The sequence below is a fragment of the Xyrauchen texanus genome, chromosome 27 (genome assembly GCF_025860055.1).
Source record: "Xyrauchen texanus isolate HMW12.3.18 chromosome 27, RBS_HiC_50CHRs, whole genome shotgun sequence".
NCBI classification, from domain to species: domain Eukaryota; kingdom Metazoa; phylum Chordata; class Actinopteri; order Cypriniformes; family Catostomidae; genus Xyrauchen; species Xyrauchen texanus.
In genome coordinates, this window is record NC_068302.1 from 18,238,617 (window position 1) to 18,255,535 (window position 16,919).

Below are 16,919 nucleotides of genomic sequence, written 5' to 3' on the forward strand. Positions count from 1 at the left end.
AATGTGTAGATACAGCTAAATCAAAAGGCAAGTTTTGCAAATGCTATTGATTTATGCATGTCCTTTACTGAGCTGTCATGGCATCTCACAGCATGCAATAAATTCTCCTTCTTGTTCGACTTGTTTTTCCATCTCTGCAGAGCACTTTCTCCTGCAGGGCCAAACAGCTGTAATTTATGTCATTTAGCTCTATATCATCATCCACAACCCTGCACCACAGCTGTAACCGTGTATATGGAATATAACATAAATATAGAAATGAGCGATAACATTGCATAACATTACAATTCTGAATAAAACTGATCTAAATAAACAATAGTAAAATAACATAATATAATATAATTATATTATGTAATCATTTTTCCCCTTGAAATTAAAGATTTTAACCAGCAGGTGGTGACAAATAAATTTTTATGTCTTTGAGAGAGTAAAGTTTGACGTGCATTGAGTTATCACAAGTCAGTCAGTTAACGGTTTCGGCATTTTTTCACACTCCATGATCACTAGGATTACTACTACTACATTACAGATAGGATAAATAGTTCAACTAACAGCTTCAGCATTAAGGCTTATCACAGCTGAGAGATACAACAGGCGGAGTAATCAAAAACATGCTAAAGGTGCATTCCTGATACTGGGGTTTCCAAGTAGTGGAGTAGAGAACTGTCTATATAGTGAATGACTCTTGCTCAATGGCAACCACTAAATACTGAGGGGGTACCCCTGCTCCGACAGCTATTTTTACACAGAGAAAACACAGGATGTATTTGATCAGAATTCCCATTATATTCAGCAAGCTGACTAACACTCACTACTGTTTGGGATTTGCGACAGACGCAGGAAATCACACAAGCTCAATTGCTCTTATTCTCTCTATCTCTGTCTCTCTCTCAAACACACACACACATCCTCGTTTCTCATTACTAGTTCTGAAGGGATGTTTTTAAATTAGTAATTGAGGCTTGTGCGCATATTTTGAACTAGCAATGGCAGATCCTGATCCGTGGCGTAAGAAATTAGTTCCATGCACAAACACATTTTTTGTGACAGTCCTTAGTTTTTCTCATTTTTTATTTACTTGTTCTTTGAACTGTTGTATAAAAGCTAAATCACACTCGCAATCATGCCGTATGACTCTAAATCAGCATGACTGCGATTACCTGCGGCACTCGGTCTGCTGCCTCATGACAGTGAAAACCATTTCATGTTTTCAAGCAACCTAAAAAAAATAAAAAAGTACTCTGGTAAAAAATCTATTATAATACATTAAAATATTTGCAATGTAAATTATCCACTCATAGGCCACTCATAAACATCCGCTGTATTCTTCCGCTGACAAAGTGAACTTTAACCCAAAGTGGGGGTGAGACCCAGACTAATTGAATTATGTTTTTAATCTAAAACACAGCTGGTAAATATTGTTTTGAACTTCTGCCCCACTTGAATCATCACAACTTCGCTGTGTATTCACTAAATTAGTGTGTTTTGCTTCAACTTCTTTCAAGGAGTGACTGAAGTCCTAAGGAATTATGAAAACGCAACAGGAGAAGCATCCATCCATCTATCTAACATTTTCTGTTTTATCTTTTGCAGTGAACAGCAAGTGTGAATCTTTCCAGACCGAAAGTAATAATAATAGCGATGGGATGTCTGTGTTCCAGTCAAGTATGTGTGTAGTATTTTAGAGTGCTGCCATCCACCTGTTTGTTCTGTACCTGTAATACTTTTCCCCCTCCTTGATCTTTATAAGAACTGTGAGTAGGGCCACAAGAATGTATCTCTGGCTCAGATGTGTCCACATGGAAATGTATCTGTTTTATTTAGGAAACTGTCAAGATTCCACATCACAGGGAGGGGCTATAAGGGACACAGACACAAATAAGGTAAAGGACATGACTCTTTGTGCCTGGGTTGGGGCCATAGTCATGTCACTTATTGCATTGCTCTGGAATGAAGTGTGAAAAAAATATCTGCCATCATGTCTCCTCAAGAAAAGGCCTATATAAAAGTGTACAACTGGCGTTCATCTCAGGTTTATGAGGTGCCTTTAAACACTCACACATAATATTGGTAGAAATGGTATTGGATGAAATGGAAGATGGTTATCAGTAATCCAAGTTAATGCATTACACTTACCACATCTGTTCAGTTGCCATGATCATTTGTCAGCTGTGTGGAAGTACTCCACACTACTGTGCTTTCAAGGTCTCAAAAAAGTTTAATTATCACATTTCTCTCTGCACGTATGAATGTTATGCCAAGTGGCTTTCACAGTCTTTTAGGTTCCTTCCACAGACATCTTCAGGGAACTAATTAAATGTCATGTGCCCCTTTATTAAAGACTTAAAACATCACAGCATATGAGAGACTGACAAACCTAATGTACAGGGAGTTTGTTGGCTCTTGTGAAGTAAGATTCATACTTGCTGAGATATTCAAAGTGGCATTAAAATGATTTCATCCATTGGCATCTCACAGAGAGAGACAGAGAGAGAGCAATTAAACAGAATGGAAAATATATTTGTATTCCACATAAGGTTCAGCAAATGATTCCACTCAAAACCAAAAGAATAGAAGATTTACGGCAGCCACTGACCCTGGGGTGCTTAGGGTAGAAAACCTCAAGAGAACTCGACTCAGGCTTCATGCCAAACACGTTAAGATTTAAAGAGGTGATGAGGAAACTATCCAGATGAGAAAGAAACACATTGGTTGAAGCACAATACCCTTTCTCTTCCAGCCTAACACACACACAACATCTTCAACAGGTGACCCTCTCTCTTTTGGCTGTCCATGCTGGACCCATCCAAATGGTTTGGGGTAGCTGTAGAGGTGAGGTGTAACTCTCTGGCCACTTTACCAGTGTAGAGGATTATGTTTCCAGAGATTGGAAAATGAAACAAATGGGTCGTTTTGTTTTCACTAAAGGAACATTAACCACCGCAGAAAGCACCTTTGCCAGAGTCTCCATTTAGGAATGGAAATAAATAATTTGTTAGAGTAATCTGAAGATAATTAGGTGAAGCGGAGCAGTTGGAACAATAGAACACAGATCCCCCTAATCATGCTAACATTCAAATTAACTTATTTTTAAGAGATAGTTCACCAACAAATTTAAATTCTGTCATCATTTACTCACACTAATCTTGTTCCAAACCTGTAAGTCTTTCTTAAATCTTAAAACTCAAAAGGAGATGTTAGAAAGAATATTAGCCTCAGTCACCATTCACTTTCATTGTATTTAAAAAGATGCAATGAAAGTGAACATGAAAATTTGTAACAACATGAGGGTGAGAAAATTTATTGAACTTTTCCTTGCAAAATAGTGCTATACCCTGCTGGGGGAATATGGTGCACAGCTGGTTTAGCTGGGAGGTTAGCCGGTCTACCAGCCTGACCAGTTGAAAGGTGCCCAAAACCCTTCTAAAATCAGACAACTGACCAGCCTGACCAGGCCAAAGCTGGTTGGCTGGTCTTACAGCTTTTTTTTTTTTCCAGTAGGGTACAAAAAGCACTCCCGTTAAAATGCCATGACACCACCAAGGGTCAAGGGTTGACATGGTCAGGTGCAATGGTTAACCTGCTGTGGGTATCCAAAAGCGGTTTCAACTATATGAGGTTGACAAAAATCAAATGCGAGGGAGCACAGTCATGTAAGGTTCAGGCCTGGTTAATCATGGTCCGGCGTGGGTTATGAGAGGTATAGTCCAAAGGGGCTTGAAATCTCTCAGGCAAGCACCTGAGCTCCCTGTCTGCTCCTTGAGTCCTGAACCCTTATGACTGAGATATTACTACTCCAGGCTGTTGCTCTGTACAACCCCCCTCCCACTACTTTTTCTACTTTTTCTTGCTGACAGCAGATTGAGTCTATAAATGAGGGGCTTTCAGGCTGTCATACAAGATCACAGGTGCTTATTTAGAAAATTACAATTTTGTCTCTACATAATTCCATGTTACAGCATTACCCTTTCTTATCGCAAGAGACGGTATATTATTTGAGGTTTTATAACTTAATTAAATATATTTCTCATACACCATACACACATAAAAACACACACACAAAACACAGCCACTGGGGGGCTAGAGGAACAATCCTTGGGTATTTCAATGTATTTGACAGAAGAAAGTACATGGCATGTATTTGTGTAACGATGCTGGCAAGGTCGAAGACGATGACATGAAGTGTAGACAAACCCAAGTACAGTTTATTAAACAAAACATGAATTCCAAAAACCCTAAAAATAAACAAGAACAAACGTAAACTTGACTATGACTTAAACAAAACAACCATGTTACATTAACAATACTCGACAAAGGACAATGCAAACATGAGGGTAAAAATGCATGGTCTTGGGAGAACACATGAACAAGATAACCAATCACAAGACTGAAATAATAAACAAGATAACAAGACAATGACCATGAACCAAAGAAATGACTAGATCTGATAACAACATAATGAATCAATAAACCAATGAAAACAAGACACATGAACATGGAAGGAAAAACCGGACATCACATGACTAGGGAAACACATGACATGAACAGGAAATAAACTTTTCTAAATAAAAGACATGGAATCAAGACATGAACAAAAACACATCTAAACATGACAATTTGCTTCTCAGTTTTGTGTTGTTCAACTCATAAACAATTATTTCAGCAGGTTATAACTTTGATGTTCATATAGATAATGTATTTGACTGGATTCACCAGATATACTGCTTACAATAAAAATATTAAACCTATAAAGCTTGAAATATGAAATAGACTGAATATTTGTATTTTTGAAATGGAACCTTTTGTTGAACCTATTTGAAAAATTTTAATTAAGCACCTAATTAACATGCCAAAAAAACTATAGTATAGACCAAATAGTATTCTTAAAAACGGATGGCTAGCAATGCAATATATATATATATATATATATATATATATATATATATATATATATATATATATATATATATATATATATCATTGTCCCATGTCTGCCAACCATTTTGAGTGGTTCAAACAACCTTTGCATTTTAGGATTGAATGCCCTTAGCTGCATAGGAAATCTATAGGATGTTCCATTGCTCTCTATTTAGTGAATGACTTGACCTCCAGTGTGCTGTCTTTCTGCACTTGTCTCAGAACAGTTCGAATTGCACCCTGTTTTCATCCTAAAAAGCCCCAAAAAAAGGTCTCAATGTGAAAATGCACTTTAATGTAGGATTTCAGGCAGGATCTCACGGTTCAAGTAGCAATCACACTGGACCGCCAGACAGGGCTTAGGCAAAAAGAGAACATATATTATGTGGTTCGATATAATTTCATCAAATAAAGGTTGTCAACTTTACTATGTCTGTAAGTCTTTCTAGCACACACTTACATTTATGCATTTGGCAGACGCTTTTATCCAAATCGACTCACAGCGCAATTATTACAGGGACAATCCCCCGGAGCAACCTGGAGTTAAGTGCCTTGCTCAAGGACACAGTGGTGGTGGCCATGGGGTTCGAACCAGTGACCTTGCTGATTAACCTTGCTGATTAACAGACCTGTGCTTTAGCCACTACACCACCATCACTCCATACATGGTGCATACATGCATACATGGTGAGCATAGCAATGCATAGCGTGGTATCCCATTTACATTTTACGGACAGTACACTGGCATGGAGACAAGAGGCTGTTCTTTTTGAATGGATGTCTATAGAGAAGATGCTTCAGTGTGCTGAATAATCTGCTATTGTGATGAAACAGCTCAGTGAATTAATTGACCACCTTTCCTGCTCCATCTTGGGCTAAACAGTCTTTGATTATAGTTGCATGAGGGCGCTATGCGGAGATGTTTATCTCTTCTCTGCACTCAGAAATGATGCCCAGCTTGAATAGGAGAGATTCAAGATACTACAAAATATCAAAGCTTGAGTATGTAACTTTATCTGTGTTAAAATACTTCTATCACTGCTTTATATCCAGAGACAACTTTAAATAAGCCATTCATTGGTAAATTTTCTCAAAATCTAAACACTGTTTCTGTTGTGCTATTGTAGCAGGGATTTCTCGCAACAATGTAGGGGTAAACACTTTATCAAATATCTTGGACGGCTAAAACCCTGACATGAGCTAGATCCCCACAGTCTAGCACATTTAATTCCCATACATGTCTGTCTTGTATAATTGTGTTCTTTTACTTTTGAACAAACTGGAAAAAGGAGGCTCTGGGATTCAGTTTGGGCATGGTAGCTTCCCCAGAGTGTGATGTCAATGTGTGTGTGTACTTAGCTTACACCCGTTCTCTTCCCCAGCCTGCAAGACAGAAGGAATGCCCCACAGTTCGTAGTGAAACAACAAGGCAAAATCCCCTTGAAACTTTCACTCGATAAAAGTCTCTTTTCACGAACACGGTACTTTGAAGGAAGTTCAGTTCAACAACTCTATAGTTCACACACACAGCAACGGTACCTACTTTTGCATGAAAGTTCAAAGCACAGTATAAAAAACTGTTTCTTTTCTTTCAAGTTTCATTTCCAGAAACTTGTCATTCACTTGACTAGTTTAGCTCACAGTTAACAGCATTCCAATCAGAAAGAATTTTCTTCAACACACTCTTTTCAGGAAGATTAGTACTTAAAACTGTCTATGTATCAAAAATCACTCACTTGTATCTCCGATGAAAAGTATTTCACATTGCATCAGCAGCAGACAAAACTTCAGCTCAGGTCAGCTTTGACAAAATAATGTCTGTTTACTTTCTTCCAGTGGCTAATTCTCAGGGCCAGCAAAGTCTTCTCTGCTGGCGTAGCATGTAAATAAATAAATATTTTTCATCCTTTCATTCTCAATCACCTTTTTGCCCATGAATTTTTAATCGCTTTCCACTCTTTTTTAATCTACATACAAATACATTTGTTTATCAGATTTGTTTATCATACAGTTTATCCAGTCAGAATTTATTCCTTGATGCTTACAAGCAAAGTGTGACAACTTTTCACAAATAGCATGGCCGAAGCAGCGTTTGAGTTGAGCTCCACCCCGTCAGACCTTCAGAATTTCCACAGAATCCCTCAACAGTGCAAAGGAATGAGCAATAAAGTCAGATTGTCAGATTCATCAGCCAATCAGATTGATGTATTTGTTCTTGGTGGGTGTGATCTTTAGGATATGTCCCGGTCGAGGCCTTCTAGCTGGCCTTGAGTGATGCAATCGCGCTTTAAGTGACGTAATTTGAAAGCAAAGAGCGAGAGATCTTACTGCCTCATCACCATTGAGAAAGAGATCCTTAAGGATTTGACAACACAAGATGTTCTGCATGACCATGTGATTGCTTTATTAAACAGGAAAGGAGGACTGATTTTCACTTTAAGTAAATTGGTAAGTGCTTTTTGATTGTTACAGCAACATCAGGAGTTTTCTATGTGTAAATTAGACTGCTTGAGCATTCAGTGTCGGGTCACATTTTGAAAACTAGTGCTGCATTCCATTCAACTCGGAAAGTCGGATTTTACAACTTCCTACTAGGAAAAGTGCAATGAAATGCATATTGAAGTCAGAACTACAGCTTGTAAGCTCATGCAGAAATTCTCATCTCTGATTTTGCTGAGATGCAGGTGCATGATGTCACACAAACATGTCGTCACTCAGGGAGATAACATTTACTTTATTAAGTAACATCGATAAATGAGTTTGTTTCCACATTACATGATATTAAAGCTTGTTTAACAAAGGGTTGCAGAAACAGGTGTATAAAACATATTTTGATAATCGTACACCTGAAGCACAAATGCTAGCGCTGCAGTTAGGTTGCTAGGAGACATCTCTGCTAAGCTAACCGGAGCATTGCAGTTCTGAATATCGGGGAATGGAAGGCATTTATGGTTGGAAGTAGGAATATCTCTCATCCAACTTGAATGGAACACAGCATAACCGTGTACCCTGACGAAACAAAATTTATTGCAAGCAAATTGAAATCGCAAATATTATTAGATCGATTTTTCCAGGTATTATAGACCTCCTTGATAGATTCATATGAAAAATTATGATTTTTGAATGTCTGTTTGGGAGACGTTAATTTCACAATAAGAGTCAAGATGCAGTTAAAATTAGGCTTGCTTGAGCATTAAGTGTCGTTTCAAGTTATGGCTTTCATGCGTGGATGTGTTTTTAAAATGTCAATTGGTATTATTAGTTAGCTGCGACATAATGTATAATGCCCGAAGCTATAGGGTGTCTTATTCATTGTAAAACTGTGTTTTCTTAAAAACGTGTAAAACAAGCTTACTCTGAATCATCCGCGACACACATTGGTTAATTTTCCCTGTAACAGTCATTACAACAGCGAAAACACTTGACAGCACAAGCTCGCTCCAGCTTCTCAACACCTCCCATCTACACTTGACAGTACTGTCCATAAAAACACAGGAAAACTGGGTCCTTTCACTTGGAGTGCTCTCCACTCGCACCGCATGGTTCAACTATGTTTTTTCTATCTTCAACCTCCCTTCTTATCTCTCCCTCTTCCGGTCTCCTTCTCTTCCATTCTTTTTCGCACTACAATTCCACAAAGCGCAATTTCAGAATACCTTGAAGTCCTTGAATATTATCTTTGTCCTCCACACTATGAAGATTGTTTTGAGCGACCCACTTAGACCTGCCCCAGATATGTTACTCAACCAATGACATAAGTTGGGGGCGGGTCTATCTCTTTGTTTGACCAACGGCAGATTCAGTATTTGTTTGGAAAATGAAGTTTATTTTTGCAATTCTGTTGGCGCTAGTGGCACAGAAATTACATACTTCAGCTTTAATAATAAATTAATAAACTAATGTATGCTTAATCAAAAGTGTTTATTCTTGTTGGCAGGTGTTTTAAATGATTTAATTAATTACGAAAATAGGAAAATATACTATACAGCAATGGTTCTCTTACAGGGGGTCAGGACTCACAAGGGGGCTTCAGCACACTTCCAGGGGGCCTCAAGATCTCTTAATATTATTAATATTACTGAAAATGCTTAAAATATAATAACTCCTTTCAACAGCTTGCTATTTATGAAGAATATACAATTTTAGACATTTCTGGAATCACAAGTTTTAAGGAAATATCTTATAATAGATATATCTTATAATATAAATATCTAATAGCCTACATGGGGGACTTCAAATATTTTCTCCAACAATAGGGAGCCTTGGAGTCAAAAAGGTTGAGAACCACTGTTATACAGTATATTAAACATGACAAAAGGAAAGAAGTAGTAGTAGTATTAATATGAATATTAGTATTATTTAAAGTAAGGTACAAGAAAGATGAAAATAGCCACATATTGTACATGACGAAGTTGTTTCAGCAACAGCTCTCTCTCTGACACGTCAGCCTCCGAATTGACTCACTGATTTCATTCACTCCTTGCTGAATATAGTGCACCCACTGACATCCACTATATAGGAAATAATGAATGAGTGAGCAATTTAAGATACAGCTATGGTCTTCTACTTCCAAAAGAGCATGGAAACTTTGACCAGGAGGCAGTAGACATCTAGAGCATTTTTCAAAAATATATGCTATTCATTATATTGATGATGTAGGGGCTTTAGAAAAGTATGTATCAAATATGATATGCATGGTTTATTGGGTTAATTACAATACCAACAATAACAATAAATACTTTCACAATGGTCTCATACAGTGGGGTCCAAAAGTCTGCGACCTCATTAAAAATCGGATTCAAACCTGGAAATAAACACATTTTTGCGAGTATTTAGAAAGTGTACACTGTAAAAAAGAAGTTGTGTGAGTTTACAGTAAATTCCTGGGTACTAGTTGCATGACTTTCACAGTATATTTAACAGTAGTATTTCTACAAATTATTAAAATTAGAAGACAGCTGTATACTGTGACTTCACAGTGAACAGGACCAAGAAATTACTGTAATGTAACAGTGATGTGTTGTAGAATCACAATGTAATCTCATGTGTTTTTTTCTTCAGTGTTTGTTTATTGTCACCATCGTTGAGTTTTGTATGCTGCATGTTGATATCTTGCTTACCTTATTGAAAACTCATGATAAAAAGTAAATTAGTGATTAAACCAACCATATTATAGCCTAGCTTACCAAACATCCCTTCCCATTGTTTGTTTAAAAGGATACAATTTCTTTACTTTCATATGCATCATATAGTGTAGACTATCCATCATGCTCTGACATAAAATGGACTCATTTCATATACATCAAAGTACAATAAATTGTGTTCTTAAACACAATTGCACCAACTGGGAGAAATGTAATTCAAAATAAATAAGAGATGGTCTCATTTAAAAGGAACACTGACGAAACACTATAATTGTGTCTTTAAACGAAACACTATTTTCCCATAATGCAGTGCCATATTCGAATTTCTTTATTCACAGTAATTTGTTTTGTGATTTGAAAATGGCCTGCATTGATTTTACATTAAAATACTGAAAACATTATTTCAATGTATGAAAATAAATCTTGTAAAATACTGGCAATTTTTGTACAGTGTAAAGAAATGTTATGATGTAAAATGAATACAAATATTTCAGATTGTATGCTATTGGGGGGCCAGGGTGAGTAAATACGCTGACATCTGCCCCTGGAGTCGCCGGTTCGAATCCAGGGCGTGCTGAGTGAATCCAGTCAGGTCTCCTAAGCAACCAAATTGGCCTGGTTGCTAGGGAGGGTAGAGTCACATGGGGTAACCTTATCATGGTCGCTTTAATGCTGTTCTCGCTCTCGGTGGGGCACGTGGTGAGTTGTGCGTGGATGCCATGTAGCATAGCATAAAGCCTCCTCACGTGCTATGTCTGAGCGGTAACATGCTCAACAAGACACGTTATAAGATTGCAGAGGCAACTGAGAGTCGTCCTCCACCATCCAGATTGAGGCGGGTCACTACGCCATCTCGAGGACCTAGAGCGCATTGGGAATTGGGCATTCCAAGTTGGGGAGAAAAGGGAGAAAATAATTTAAGTTAAAATAAAAAGAAGTATGCTATTGCTAAGTCACTAATCCAATATGTGACAGTGACCATGTTAACTTTTTGAACTAAAAATAAATAAATAGAAGAATCTGTACACAATGTACATTTTTTTTATGAAAATGTTCACTCAGTTTATGTTGATATAAAAATTTGTAATGGAAAAAATAGAAGGATTTTCACCAGTGGTCTCAGACTTTTGGTCCCCACTGTTTCTGTGAGTCATATTTGTGAAATGTAACTAAAGCATCATATTATAGATGGTTTATCATGGATCACAAATAAGTATGACCTGACTAGTGGAAATTATTTAAAGTGAGCGGTCAACACCCTGGCGAGGTGTATGAAGAGTCAAGCTACTTCCTGCTGTGTCCTTTACAAACAGGAAGTTTAAATCATGGGAGCAGACAGTGTCTGAGACACATACTGAGGAACTTGCATTTGGAGAAATATTTGTATAGGATTAACCCTGGCCACCGCCAGCTATTTTCAGTAAAGGGGCTTAGGGTGCACACGAGTGGAAGAAAACATTTTGGAAGCTAGACGTGAACTACCATGTGTTAACATCATAACAGAAGTTACCATGTGCTTTTTTTTATATAACTTAATATTCACCACACTCCATGATATCTTATCATCTTCATACCCATGTAATTGTTCTGCAGACCCTTTTTTGTGCGCACGCAACTTTTCAGTTATATAATGATCCAGTGAGACAAATTTATTTTCTTTCTTCCTTTTCTTGTTTTGGGCCCCGTTGAGGCCCCATAACTCAAATACCTCCATCAAACCTTACATGTTTTTCAGGGGATGTAATTTCAGCCACTTAAGGATCATTAAAAAGAGATCATATTAAATATCGCTGGTTAAGAGGCATACTGAGGGGGGATAGAGACAGAAATAATGAGGAGATTTGTTTGTCAGTCAAATTCTGACCAACTCAATCCCTCTAGTTTCTCTGAGGGATAGCGGACGGATTGCGCAGCAAATGGCCGGGTTTTTTTCTTTCGCAAATCTACCGATGAAATGTTGACAAAACAGACAATTTTCTGTAATTTTCAGCGTGGCACTCTTTCAGCAAGCCAGTCAGTCAGAACCCCCTCATTCTGCATAGCACCACGTCGCGACCTTTGACATTTATCAATGTTTTTTGACATTTCTCCAATCCAGCGAAGGGAGATAACAGTTGTGCCTTTCAGGTCAGGTGGATGCAGCCTTGGAGTTTAAAGCTGAAGGGCTATAAAGGATCTCATTGTGTGTCTTTCCCCGTGGAGCATGAGCAGAGGGATAAGAAATGTGGTTAATGGCTCAGGAGTGGGCTAATCATCGGTTGCCATTACTGCTCCAATATCAGCAGGGATGACAGACTTATCAATGACAAAGGGTCCAGGTGAAGACCTAGACCGGCTCCTTCAGTTTTGATCTCTGGTCTGCTAAGCAGGAGCTTTCATTCGAGCTAAGCACCAGTCAGTATACTTCTCTCGCTCTTACTCTTTCTGTCTCCTTCTTTCTCTCTGTTCTCTCCAGTTGTGCCAGGAATCACTCATCTACCCCCCCACCCCCGACCCCTACAAAGGCCCCGTCCAAGCCCCCACGTTGTGTTCTCTCAAGCCTCGACCGTTATATCCACAATTTGGGTTAATTTCTTAGGTGATAATGCATATCTGAGAAAAAGATCTCATGATTGTTCTTTATATTTAACCTCATTTTTTTCTGTGTACATTGTGTACATGAACTGAAACCATTTGGAATGAAATGAGTATTCTGCCTTAAACTTCCTTTTAAATCATGACAATAAAATAATTATGTTAAATTATTTGAGTGATTGACATGTGTAGTTTTAATGAATAAGGTTCTACTGTCTGGCATTGTGGTCTAAAATGAGTTAACCATATACACCTCGTCTGTGAAGGACACTTCATGCTCTTGAGTGGTTATACTTATTTTATCTATGTATCAATGTCTGTTAGCCAGAATGGCAAAACTTAAATCTCAAAATGGGTTTGGGACAGATAGAATAATACTGAGGTCACGATTGCCCACTTCTGTATTGTTAGTATTGAAATTAAAATGGTAATTTTACTACTAAAACTAGAAAACATTTTCCCAAACTTGGCTAGGAGATAATGGTAAAATGAATTTAATCTTATGTGAGAAGAGCACTGAAAACAAAATGTGACATTATATAAACCCCATGTGTCTCTATCATCATAGCCTTTTGCAAATACGGTAAAATACCATAGCTGAATAACTCACTGATCACCCACTGGGTGCCAAATGAGAACACTTTGTATCTTAAATTAAATCACCCCAGCGTTTATGTGTGGGAAACCTCTCATCAATATGCTTCAGGCGTATATATCGCATGATTATCATGTGTCATTAGAGCTCTCTATATTGGGGGTGTTCGCTGCTGAAGTGGTGATTAGTTGTAAAATTATCAGGAGAAAAAAGTCTGAACTGCAGATGGGAGTTTGAGCATGTTGATCATAAGACTCAACTGAACTGCATGAGAATATTGCTTGGCCTATCGCACTAGGCTTGTTTTAAGGACGAAGAATTTGGCAGTGACTTGTTGCTGAGTGTGATAATAAATTAATGTTTTTTAATTACATCACAAACACTTAAATCTCCTGATTACGTCTCAGTTGGTATAGTTTTTAAGAGCAAATGTTGTTTTTCATATAGGCTGTGCATCCAGAGGTCTCTATGGCTTGCAAGTGTGTGAGAACATTTAATTCATGGAACTGTAAGAGGCTTTCAATAGCTTATGAACACATTCAAATGTATCCAGGGAGGAAGTTCGAAAAGAAGAAAATTGAGTTTTCCAGCTAAATAAACATTGTTCATTTTTGCGAGAAACACTCTGAGAAATGATTTAAAAAACAGATATTTTGAAAACCAATTATTCAATGGCAGTTGCGATGGATGTATACTAAGAGCTATTTGCTGATATATGTCAGCGTGAACAACAAAAATGCATTGAATTATCAGCAGAAAGTATTTTAGGTTTTAAAATAAATAATGATGTATATTTAGGAACATAAGGGGGTTCCGTTCAATAGTCAGTTCCCTTTAAATGTGAGTAATGCTGATGCACAGACAAAACAAATGAGATATGAACATGCTCAATAATCTGATCGCCTTAGTATATTTCAATCCCCAGATTTGCAAAATAGTAACCTTAGAGGAATAAGTCATGCACACACACACACTCACATGCACACCTGGACAACCCGAGCCTTTCACCGGCAGTCGTGGTGAGGAGCAGGAACTGACAGACTCAAACACCTGCTATTGGAAAGTATGTTCTCCCTCCAGTGATCCTGGGTTTTACAGGACTGGGAGACTATTGTTCCCTACCAGTGCTGACAGCCAAGGTATTTCTGGACTCTTGGAGCACATACAAAAACAATGGCCAATTCATGTTAGTGGCCTATAGAATAAAAGCCTTTTCTATTTCAAGTAACACTCCAGCTTTGAAGACTGCATATTTTAATGTCATTATATTGTATAAAATGAACCAGCATATATTCTAAGATATGTTTCTGCCATAATTTGTATTTGAAAGTTTATGAATTCTTACAAAAATATCCTTATCTGAGGGTCAAGCAACCCTTTTGAAGAAATCTAAAGATCAGTTAACACCCTGCAGAGAGATTCACCTGTGACACAGCTCTGGCTGGCCAAGAATGTGGTGCACCTGTAAACCTGAGCTGCTCTGATCTCGATCTGCAGCTATCAACAGCCAGACAATCCATCATCAGTGGAATTTGTATCTATCAGTGACACAGTTATGTGTAAAGCAGAGTTTTAATTTGTATTCAAAGAGCAAAGTATGGATTTTCATGTATAAATCTCATTAGTAAAGATAAACATCCATCTCTTTGTTGATTTATTGAGTGATACAATCAATAATGTCATCAATGCATATTGAATGGTTGTATATTGTGTATTTTCACTTTAAATTGATTCACCCCAAAATGAAAATCATTTACTCAAACCTATGTTGTTCCATGCCCATTTGACTTACTTTCTTCTATGAAACAAAAAAAGGATATGCTATGCAGAATGTTTGTTCATACAGACAATGCAAAATCCATACTGTTTTGGAACAATATGAGGGTGAGTAAATTATGACAGGTTTTACATTTTTGTGTGAACCATCCCTTTAATAAATATTAGGCTGTTGTCTAATCATGGCAGTTTAATCACATACTTCATTCGCTGTTTTTGATCTCTGATATACGGACTTGGAAAAGACCTGCTGAAAATGATCATCCACTCCCTCCCAGCTTGCCCTATCTTAAGCAGGGAGAGAATTTGCAAAGTCACCTGGGCTACAAATCACTGCGAGGCACCTCTGAGCTTCTGGGGCCACCCCGCTTGGGTCCCCTGCACTGATCCCCAATGCTGACCCCGCTCAAAACCATCCCCATTAGCTTACTGCTGAGGAATTCTTGGTCAAGTGAATGGCGCAGTGGCTAACAAAGCCCTGTTTCAAGGCAGATTACAACTTCAACAGGAAACCCTTTGATGAGCGAGACTGTTTGAAAATGTTATCAATATCACCATCACCCCTTTGGGTTCAACAAAACCATTTCTAATCATCCATACCTGTGGCTACTTATTCTCGTGTGTGTGTGTGTGTGTGTGTGTGTCTTTCTTTAAATTGGAGAGAGAGAGAGAGAGAGAGAGAGATCAGTGAATTAGCTTACTGTCAGAGAATAGAGGGGAGACTTGTTTAACATGGACTGCGATCAAGAGCATGTGCGATGACAAAGCGATTTTTGCTCCTTACACCAGTCACCCACCTGCACTCAGATTAGGTCAGATATTTGTTTCTGAGGCCAAGTTGTCTCTCAAATAAGTTGATAAAAAAGCTCATTCGGCTACAGTAAAAGAGTGCAAAAGAATAAAACAACATCTCATTATGTTGCTTTCTGGGAGAAACAATTATGCAAATCGGGGCTGTTTTAGAGAGTTTAATTCCTGCAAGTATTTAGTTGCATATGGCAATGTTTTAACAAGTAAGGCTTGTATAAGTGCAACCCAACATTTTTAAAATATCAAATATTTCAAGAAAAACTGTATGACTGTAATTCAGTCCTATATCCAACTGGTAAACTTGATATGATTGCAGAATGTACCAAACCAAAGGCATCCTGTATTTGTACCTTAAATATTTACTTTATAAATGCCCACATCTGCGGAATTTCCAACAGACCACTTTGCCTACATTGGTTCATTTCCAGAAAATATCCTTGTGAATGTGGCCCTTGAGACTATGTACTATAAATGAATGATTTATAGTTTTGAAGCATGGCATGGCTAATTAGAATTAATAATAAGAAAGTTACAAATGGATAAATGGATGAATATACTTTTCCTAAGGAATATGTTTAAATATTTTTTACACATATCAATCCAATGTCTTTATACTGTATAAACAGGTAATTTATGAATGATACCAGTACATTCTAACAGTAAATTATGTTAGATTCACACGGTGTGCTGTTGCCTACAGTATTCTCGGGAAAGGTACAATGTAAAATTTAAATTAAATACAGTAGACTATCCATAGCCTATTATACATTTTAGAATATAAATTTATAATTGTATTAAATAAAAAGTGGATAGAAGTAGCAGTGCTAAAATTACACAAACAGCAAAAAAAAACCAACAACAACAAAAAAAACGTATATAAAAGCCTATAACTATACCATTCTGTTATTGTTCAATATTATATTATATCATTATGCCTATGTAGTCTACGTGATCACTGATAATTCAGAATAGGTGTCTTCTCTTATACTCGTTTACTAAGCCTCTGGCGCCCTCTTTTGTTGGATACATAATAAAGCAGTTTTTTTACTGGTCAGGATGAATAATCGAGATGTTTTGACCTTATTCGGTGTTTTGATGATACC